We start from the raw sequence: 10,592 nt of genomic DNA, 5'->3' as shown, positions 1-10,592 counted from the left end.
CCGTTGATCTGCAGATGTGTAGGAATCCGCTTTCGCCAGGTAGGTATAATATTAGTAGGTACCTATAGTAGGTATAGGGGCCGTGCGCGTCGGAGGGATCTTGTGGCCTGAATCGGAAACTTAAACTGTATAAGTACTTTGACACTTCACGCCAAAGCAACTGCCCTCTACAGTTCACGTACGTTTTCTTGCATTGTAGGTTCTGCCATCTGGTGGCCTACATTGTAAGCTTAAACTTGATATTTACACTTAGCGACAGTAAAAAGGGGACTCCTGTTTCCCTAGAGGTCATACACATTCCATATTAGGCCGGGTTGTCACAATATTGACCACATAAGGGAGGTAAAGGTGGCATTCGGATGTCAACTGTAGCTCTCAATATTACTGTATCTCTCGATTTCCTTGAAACAATTAGTGACGTATTGAACGCCGTAATCGCGGCAACAATGCCGCGATGAACGTCACTCTTTTTATCGAAGAAATTGACAGATAACTACAGCGGCGGCGTTGACACGCATCAGTCATGTCTAGGGGTCACAAACCCGATTTCACCGAAATCGAAAAAACCGAAAAAACCGGGTTTACAGCCATTTGCAAAAACCGGGTTTTAACTTTGATAAAACCGGCTTTTTCGAGTTTTTCGATTTTAGGTACAGTTCTATACCTACTACATAGTTTAGTTATTTTTATTAACAACATGCACTTCAGAGTTTACTAATATTTATATTTATAACATAATAACAATACAATACATTAAGAGGCACTAATTGTATAAATTAACAGTTGACTATTTTCACTCAATACTTATCCCTTGATTTCCCGTACTACGTAGTTTGACATAGTAGTAAGTGCTCATTGATCTCTAGTTATATGGTATATTGCCGCTACCAAATTAAATCTCGGTATTGTACCTCGTTTAGCGAGTTGGATTTGCCCGCACCTTCGCCTGCGTAGAGTAAGTAATTTGGGTAACATTTTTATCCAATCTGCTTTTTATCGTTTTCTCATACAAACTTCCACCCCCCTTTTCACCCCCTTAAGCCGTCGTATGCCGGAGCGCGGATCCGCGTACGAGGAAAATATTAGAAAAAAATAATCACGGCACACCAGACTTAAAGGATAATTTCTGGGATAATGACCATGTTAGTTAAAAACTTGAATGATGGAATTTGATGGCCTTGGTAAAGATTACTGGCGTTATTCCTAAACGCATTACAAGCCTGAATTGTGTTTGCCTTTATCTGTGTATTTTGACTTGTGTATATGTAAGAAAGAAAAGTTTTATGAATAAGGGGGAGTGTTAAATAGAAATGTCGTGTATTGAAAATTAAAGCATTGCTTCTAAGAATACTTGCTTATTTTACAAATTATATGTAAACTCAAAATCACCGAAAAAACCGGAAACTCGGTTTTGACGTTTCACAAAGGCCGAAAAACCGGTTTTCTAAAATACGCACGGTTTTGTGACCCCTAGTCATGTCAAACGTAAGTAGTTGACATTCGAATGTAACTACAGTCGACTCTCGTTAATTCGAAACTCGAAGGACTTTTAAAATAAGTATTACGAATTATCGAGAGTTTGAAATATCAAATGGTTCGAAATTTTTGAGAGTAAAAATATGAAAGTTAGAATTATTGAGTAGGTAATAATAATAATCAAATACTGCTTAACTGCTATTTTTTTTTTCGGAAGAAGTCTGAAACAGGAGTTTACTTCAATGCACATTGCTGAGACTGATCTGAAAATTCTTTTGCAATATCACTTGTCTTCCCACATACCTCCACTTTTTCGATTAAACCTCCTTCTTTTCAGCAATCGTCAAGCAACTCAAGCACTTATACTTTTTAGGACCTTGTGCGGTCTATTATTACCTCTGTGAGGTCTGCAATCTGATAACTTCTAATTGTAGAGTGTTTGATGCCTATGAGTTCGAAATTTCGAATTAACGCGTCGTTTTGTTACTTAGCGTTGATTATTTTTGTTCGAATTAGCAAGAGCTTAAAAATGTATTGATTTATTTCGAAATATAAAGAGATGTTCTAGGGAACTCGTGATAACTTCGAATTATAGAGAGGTTCGAATTATCGCAGGTTTAAATTAACAAGAGTCGACTGTATAATAAACCGGAGTCGTGAGCTCGAGTCTCGGCCGAGATAAAAAGTTACATGCATTGTTTATAAGAACACCCCCTCACTTTGTTCCATGTCAGTGCAAACTCTAGTTAATGAAACTATTATAATTTTTATATAAATTATAATGCCGAGCCAATATAATTACAATATTCTTTAGCACTCAATGGTCGAGGTTATTTTTAACTACTTTCTGCCGCTATTGTTTTCCAAGCGAAGTCCAACGATAGGCTGAATGATCGCATGACAGTTACCTGTCACCTGTCATTAGTTAACAATTAAAAGTCATTAGAGAGCAGTTTCTCGGAACCCGCATCATCGGATGGACGGATCGATGAGTGATAAGTGAATTTATCTTAAGCTATGCTATGAACTATATCAAATTTGAATAATGATGCCCTTTTGGATGCATTTGGAACCAATGGTGGTGAGTAATTATAGATCTAGAATAGAATAAGGACAACTTGTTGGCGATAGGCGCAAATGATTGACCTAATTACAGTACAGTCGCCATCAGATATATCGCAGCGGCCAATGCGCTCATAAATATCTGAACACGCCTCTGTTGTCAAGGCCTTAGTCGCGTTCAGATATTTTTGAGCACCCCGGCCGCTCGGATATATCTGATGGCGATTGTACCCGGCGATAAATATTGCACATCGGTGGTCGGAAAGAGACAATTGGTTGTTTACGATGATTTCCGAACCTAAGAGCTCCGTTGCTAGGTACTTTACTTATTAAGAAAAGAGGATAGCGCAAACGATCGTCATCTTGGCTAGGCACCATGGATACGCCTTTGCACTAATAAGATTGCTCCAATAATTTTCACTGCTTTTGATTGTGGGAAGGCCCCTGTCCGCTTGTCACATGATTGGATGAAGGTGGGAAAGTCTTTATAATACTGTCATTAATATTCTTTGAAAACACTAAAGACGGGTCGCAGGTCAGAGGTGATTATTACATTATTAGCTTGAGGTTGAAATTATGGTAACAAAGTTCGCACGGGATCTTATGCAAGGTTAGTTTACAAGTCACATGTGGTCACATTGCCGAATTGCCCCTCCCCCCTTATGTGACATCACATACCTAATATTTGGCAATTTAATTTGTAACAAAAACAACAATTATTAATTATTTTAATTAAAACAACATTTTAATATGTATAAAAGCGACATTGTAATCATTAATATAACAATACGAAAACCGATTAGGAATAAAAATTCAATGAATTAAAATGATCTGCGTTACACAGACTATAGTTATTTACATGTACGGTGAATAAACAAATTTTAAACAATTATCGTTTGTAGATGAATATTGACGTGACATCACAAAGTTTGTGACTGCCTTTTCCTTATTTTCTTGACCCCCTCTTGCCCCCTCCGAGCCCTTCACTAATCTTGTGACACAATTTATTGGTGATAAAATAAATCTAAATCGTAATGTGTAGAAACGCATTTTAGTCTTATTTCATTTAAACGGTGATTCATGGTATCTCTTCAAGCTAAATTATGAAGCGAGGTCAAGAACAAACGGCTTATTCAGGTTGCACAATGCAACTAAATGTACAAAATAATGCCAGTTGGAGGAAACTGGGTTGAGTTCCATGAGAGGAAGTGCAAGCGGAAGATGGACCTGGTTAATTGGCCGTGGATAATAGAGTTTATGTTGTTGACATTGTTATAGACTTCAAAAAACCGGCCGAATTCGGACTCCCGACAAAAGGTTCCATACCATTTATTTATAGGATTGGAAGTATTGAATTCAGAATTATATGTGTTTGCTGAAATTATTTGCTTTTCTAACAGTGTATTCCAAGATGATAAAATAATAACCGCCCAGCGTGTCTTCTAAATGCAGTATTTCGTATTTTCCGGTCCTCTAGCCCTAATACATTTTGTATATTCAAGGCGGCCGCTAGCGGCAAGAAATGCCGATCGACCATTGGTCTATACCTATAGTCATCGCAGTCGATGTAGGCTCTAGACTACCTCCTCAAAATATCTCTTTAGTAGCTGCAACTATCATCTGCAAAGATGTTATGGCCAATTGATGGTGATGCATTCTAGACAATAAAGTTTTGTTCAGATCATTCTGTATATTTTTCGCCTGATCGACTTCTGCTGCTGACGTCAACGTAAACTACGCAAAAACATTAAACAGCCACATAATCTCTAATTAATTTTGAACATTGTGTCCAAAACGTGTATTTAATAGTAATTATAATAATAACATATTCTAGCTAGTAGAGGCAAATCACAGAATCTGGTTATAAGCCCGTTGCTGGCGATTTGCCACAGTCAAGGCGAACGAGCTAAGCCTAAATGCCACGTTGTTATAATGCGACCTAACAGGATTTCATTAAGATATGAAGCCTAAATGGTATTTCAAGTTTTACATGCAGCGAAGACCCAAAATTTTATTCGCGATTTCGGACATGGTCTCGTAGGAAAAGTTATATTCGATATGACTTACAAATTATAATCTGTTGGGACCAATCGGTGTGAGCCACTGTCGAGGTCGTATCAAAACAAGATCAAAACCTTACCAAATTATGAAATCAGAACCGACCCCAAGGACACACACATGCGGCGTAGAATTTTTTTACATTATTTTTAGTTTAATTAAATCATTAGAAAATAATGGGTAGGTACAACCGGGGTACGAACCGCGACCTCCGGAGTCGCACGCCTTAAGAATGACTCACATTAGAACGATCCGGGTCCGGGCCGAGGCGTCCGACACTTCGTTAATCTACATATCTATGTCGGCTAAGTGTCCGTTCTAGCGTGATGTTATCGCTACCAGCGATCTTTGTACCAGCATTGTCTTCAACTTATGCAAATAACTTTTGACACCATTATGCGAATCGAGGGAAAGTTTTAAATAATAAGGCGTTCTAGGAACCGTGGTTATTAGATAACGGCAGGAGATCAGATTATTGCATCACCGCCATCGATATAACACCTTCGGTCGGTGGCCTGTGGTCAAATAGATTAGTGATAAAATTTTATGACTTCATAATAGAGAAATTAGAAGTGGAAAAACTCAGCGATTATTTCCACATTTCCTTTATTTCCAAGCATTATGGTATCGCATGCAGATGTTTCTGCTTCATACAAAATCACTACATAGTATAAAACAAAGTCGCTTCCCGCTGTCTGTCTGTCTCTATGCATGCTTAGATCTTTAAAACTACGCAACGGATTTTGATGCGGTTTTTTTAAATATATAGATAGAGTGATTCAAGAAGAAGGTTTATGTATAATTTGTTAACCCGTGCGAAGCCGGGGTGGGTCACTCGTTAATTTATAAGTTAAAATATACCTACTATTTTGGGTTTAGATGAGTTCCGTTAGAATTTCTAGTATTTCTACACATCAAAATCCGTTCTTTTGCGTGAGTAAGTGTAACAAACGATCAATTAAACCTTACATCTACACCCTTCCAAATCAAGTTTATAATATTGGTAGAAAAAGTGGATTTAAGACACTATCCATTTTCATATTAATATTTTAGAAAATAAGTTAACGCAATTTGTTGTTTATTGTATATTACCCACAGTGCCCCTGCCCATTCGTTTTTTTTTGCATTTTTTGCAAAATGAAATAATTACCTACGCAATCGCATATTATGAATTCAATGCTTCCAGTGATATTTGACATCATTCCGATTTTGGTAGTACTTTTGATATTTGGCAGGCAATCTAGATTCTACATTGTAGATCTGTAGTGCAAAGTTAACTTGGCCCGACTGTAATCACTCATGCATTGTATTTTTTGTCGTTTTTGACATATTTAATTTAAACTCGCGCTCAGTCCCAATAAGGACGAAATCTGGCGCATCGAATCGTCAAGCTTTTATTTTACAAACAAATATGGAAGTTATTCAACAGAACTTTAACTTTTTTTACTTGTCCTTGACGCACTTAAATAAAACAAGTATAAAAAACCCTATTCTGTGAGAAAATTTGAAAAATTAACTCATAGTGTCCATTAGAAACCGGTTATATGGGACTTAGGGCCATTTCAAGTGAATCATAGACAATTATTCTGATTTCGCAAATTACACTTCTTATTATGATACTGGTTTAAGTGTGTACTTAAGTGGACTTAGCTGGTAGATACATAAGATACTCATAAGTAAGTCTAACGGGTTCAATGAACTTCAACTGTATGAGAACAAGTGGATTAATATAAAAAGTAGGCAGTCGTTAGGTAAGTATTAAACCCTATTTGAATATTTTTGCAATAAAACACAACCTGTAAAACATCACTATAATTACTTTGAGAAACAGACCATCTAACTTTGTACTGACTTGAATAGAACAAAGTTTTAGTGTCGTGTCTCCTTTAGAGTGTCATTACTCATTATAAACGTCCTTGGTCATTTCAAATGTTATGCCACGTTATGCAGAATTACTTAGATCCTGGACAAACAAAACAAGAAGACTGAGAGCGGTAAGTCTTAAAGCCATTGATAATCGTTTTGACATTGGTGTTTGTCAGAAAGGGACAACGTTTAACAAGTTATGAATATTGATTATCGTAATAGGTATTTGTCACTTAGATATATGACCGTCAGCAACCAACATTTACGGGGGCAAGAAAAATATTTCTGGGAATGGCGATAACAGATGTTGGGACGGTTTACTTCTGAACGTCCTTACAATTACCATTCTTATGGCTCCTCTACACGATGGGCCAACGCCGGCCACTCCAAGGGACGCAGCCATGCGGTAGAATGAGATAGCAATATCACTTGCTCCCTCTAACGCATAAATGCGACCCTTGGAGTGGCCGGCGTTAGCCCATCGTGTAGAGGAGCCATTAGCCATCGCCGCCCGAGCGGTCTATTGAGTCGTTGGATCACTTGGAAATACATACTCACAGAACTACTTAATTCATTTTCTTGGTAAATATTTATTTGTAATGCCTAGTAACCAAAACCGAAAGTGACGCAAACACGGAGTAGTTACCAAAACCTGCTGCAATTTGCTTTATGACTTGACAATCGATCATGTGGGAAAATCCAGTGACAATTAGATTTTTTGCACTTCCTTCTAAGCCGAATTCATCTCTCTCTCTCTCTCTGCCTAGCCTTATCCCATCATTTGGGGTCGGCTCTCCTAGTCCTTCTTCGCCAGGACGCTCTGTCCCGGGTTGTCTCAGATGTGACATTTGCATCTTTCATGTCTTTATTTATGGTAGCTATCCATGCTTGGCGGGGTCGCCCTCTTCCTCTTGTTGGCGCCGGAAACATCTCGAGTACTTGTCGGGTCATGTGTTCGGGTGGGCGACGCATTACATGCCCGTACCATCTAAGTCGGCCTTCCACTAGCTTCTCTTGGATCGGTTTTACCCTGAAGCTACCACGGATGAGGGTATTTCGGATGCGATCTAGCAGCGTTACACCTCCAGCCCAGCGCAACATCCTCATTTCAGCGACATGTAGTCTATTCTCTTGTTGCTTTTTGAGGGGCCAGCACTCGGCGCCATACGTTAGAGCTGGTCGTACGGCCGTTTTATAGACTTTGCCTTTAATGTGTACAGGCATTCTCTTGTCGCACAACACTCCTGTTAGCTCTTTCCATTTCACCCATCCTGTGTTAATTCGCTGTGTTATGTCTGCGTCGATAGTTGCATCGGTGGTGATGACTGAGCCTAGATATTTGAAACAGTCGGCTCTATTCAGGGGTGTGCCTTCAAGACTAATTGTGTTACTGTTGCTATTGCCGCTGAAATTACAGTGTACGTATTCGGTCTTTTGTTTGCTGATTCGCAGTCCGGCTTCCTCTAGCGCGACTCTCCATTGCTCCAGTATTTGCTGTAGGTGTTCCGCATTCTCACTGACGAGTGCTATATCGTCAGCGTAAAGCAGGTCCCAGGGGGGTGGCCGTTGCAGCTTCGCGGTTAGATGGTTCATTACTAGATTAAAGAGCAAGGGGCTCAGCGCTGAGCCCTGGTGAACTCCAACCTTAACTTCGAATTCATCACTTAGACCAGCCGGGCAACGTACTCTTGTTGTCACGTCCTTGTACATGTCTTTGACAACGCTGATGTAATATTCTGGTACGTTATGTGCTCGTAATGCCCGCCAAATCAAGTCTCTTGGAACTCGGTCGAAGGCTTTCTCTAGGTCGATGAACACCATATGTAGATCAGTCTTTCTGTCCCGATACTTTTCCATTAAGATTCTTCTGGTATGGATGGCGTCCGTGGTCGACTTTCCTGCGACGAAGCCGCACTGGTTTTCTGTGACCTCTGTGAGTTCAAGCAGTCTCCTGTTTATTACTCGTTCCCATATTTTAAGGGTGTGCGATATTAATTTAATTGCGCGGTGATTTCCACACAGCCTGATATCTCCCTTATTTTTGTAGAATGGGACTAGGTAGCTTTTCCTCCACGCCTTTGGAATACCCTTGGCCAGAATTTTATTAAAGATGGTGGTCAGGAACGCTATACCATCCGGCCCTAGTTTCTTCCACAACTCAGCAGGTATATTATCGGGTCCCGTAGCTTTGTTGTTTGCCATTGCCTTAACAGCTGCTTGTACTTCGGCTGGTGTTATGCACGGAATCGGTCCTACTGTTTGTGGCGTTAGTTGAATAGGCTGTGTGTGGGGGTATGTTTCATTTAGGAGCTGAGAATAGTATTCCTTCCATCTTTGTTGGATGTCTTTATCTGATGTAAGTAGCTGGCCGCTTTCATTCTTAATGAACTTAACGGTATTCAGGTCCTTGCTGTTGTGGTTTCTGAGTCTAGCTATTTTGAAAAGTTCCCTGTCGTTGGTAGCCGCTTCTAGTTTCGCGTATGTATTGTTATCACGACTTGCTTTTGCCTGCGCCACGGCGCGCTTTGCTTCCTTCTTCGCTTCTTTGTACGCTTTCTTATCACTGTCGTCGTTTGTTTGTTGCCACAGCTTAAAGAGGTTCTTTTTCTGCTCGATTTTTAATTTTACGTCTTCGCTCCACCAGCTGGTTTCCTTGTTGTTACTTAAAGGTCCTTTAGATATGCCCAGATGTTCGGTTGCTTTCTCATTGCACAGATCTTCGAAAGCTTCCCACATGGTGTCGACGCTACCTTCATAATTAATAGTAGGGAGGTGGTCTGCGATCGCGCTACAAAGTTTGTGTCCTTCTTCTTCTAAGCCGAATTCATCGTTTAAGGCATTTAAAGTAATTTAGTTTTCCACAAGAATCATATTATTTTACTAAAACGGAAAAACAGTGACAAAAGATCGAGTTTGGAGCAGGTTTTTGAGACGTAGGTAATCGAAAGGCGTCAGCCTCCGCTGGTACCTGCTATATTTTGTTGATTTTTTCTTATTTGGAACATTTTGATGTCAGTCAGGTTGCAAATAAGCATTTCCTAAAGTCTATTTTTTTATTCGGTAGACTATAATGACATTTCATACTATGAAATATTCTCACAAGTCTCGCTAATTAATGATAGAAGAAAAATAATGAAGAAGGGCGGCTGTTTTTAGAGTGATGTAACCAAACCCAAACCCCGTTATCAATGTTACAATAGGGATGATGACACATGTTGAATTTTATAACAAAATCTAGTAAAATATAGCAAACGAGCAATTTATCACAATAATGTGGATATTAAAATAAAATATTGAAAAATTACAAAAATACAGAACCTGAAAGTTGCAAAATTTAAGTTTTTTTTTAACTTTCAAAAACGATAAAAGTAAGGGTACCATTCGATTCCTTACATTTCATCCAAAAAATATTGTATAGCAACTATATACATAAACGCAATACCTATTTCACCGACAAAAACGCAATTTTCTTGTTTTGTCCATACTACAAGATTGGGCGCCCAGAGACCTTGACGTCACGTTCCCTTGTCGTTGTTTAGGGCATTTCGCGAGTGAAGTGCGACTGTCGGGCTTTGACTACAATTTCTGACTTTTGTGTTACTTTAATGCAATGGGTCCCATATAGACATTTGATCCTAAAAACAAACCCGATCGATTGATACCGTAAATGAAAATTAGTCATGTAGCCTATTCATTGAAAATCAGCCGGCCTAGCTAATCGCTATCGCTACGACAACAAAACGCTTTGGATCTCTCTATCGCTCTTATATTAGTGCGACAATGACAGTTGCGTTTCGATCGCTACGAAGCGTAAGCGATTGGCATGTTGGCTACGCGGCCAGGGTGGGTAACAGTATCGAGTCCCACTATTGGGCATTTGTTTGTGTGTTTGTCACAAGCATTATTTGTGAGTTTCTGTATGAGTTTCCTCTATCCGCCCACATACTAAAACTTGCTTGGAATAATGCAATTTTGATTTTTCTGAGTAGAATGGGAGGCTTTATTATATACCTCAGGGCATATAATAAGGCCTCCCATTCTACTCAGACTAAATACTTCATTAAGTAGATTTATATCATCGTCTTCCTACAAGCTTTACTGAGCTTACTGTGGGACTAGTTAGATTGATT

Source organism: Cydia amplana, chromosome 16, assembly GCF_948474715.1.
Source record: "Cydia amplana chromosome 16, ilCydAmpl1.1, whole genome shotgun sequence".
NCBI classification, from domain to species: Eukaryota; Metazoa; Arthropoda; class Insecta; order Lepidoptera; family Tortricidae; genus Cydia; species Cydia amplana.
This window is presented reverse-complemented; position numbering follows the sequence as displayed.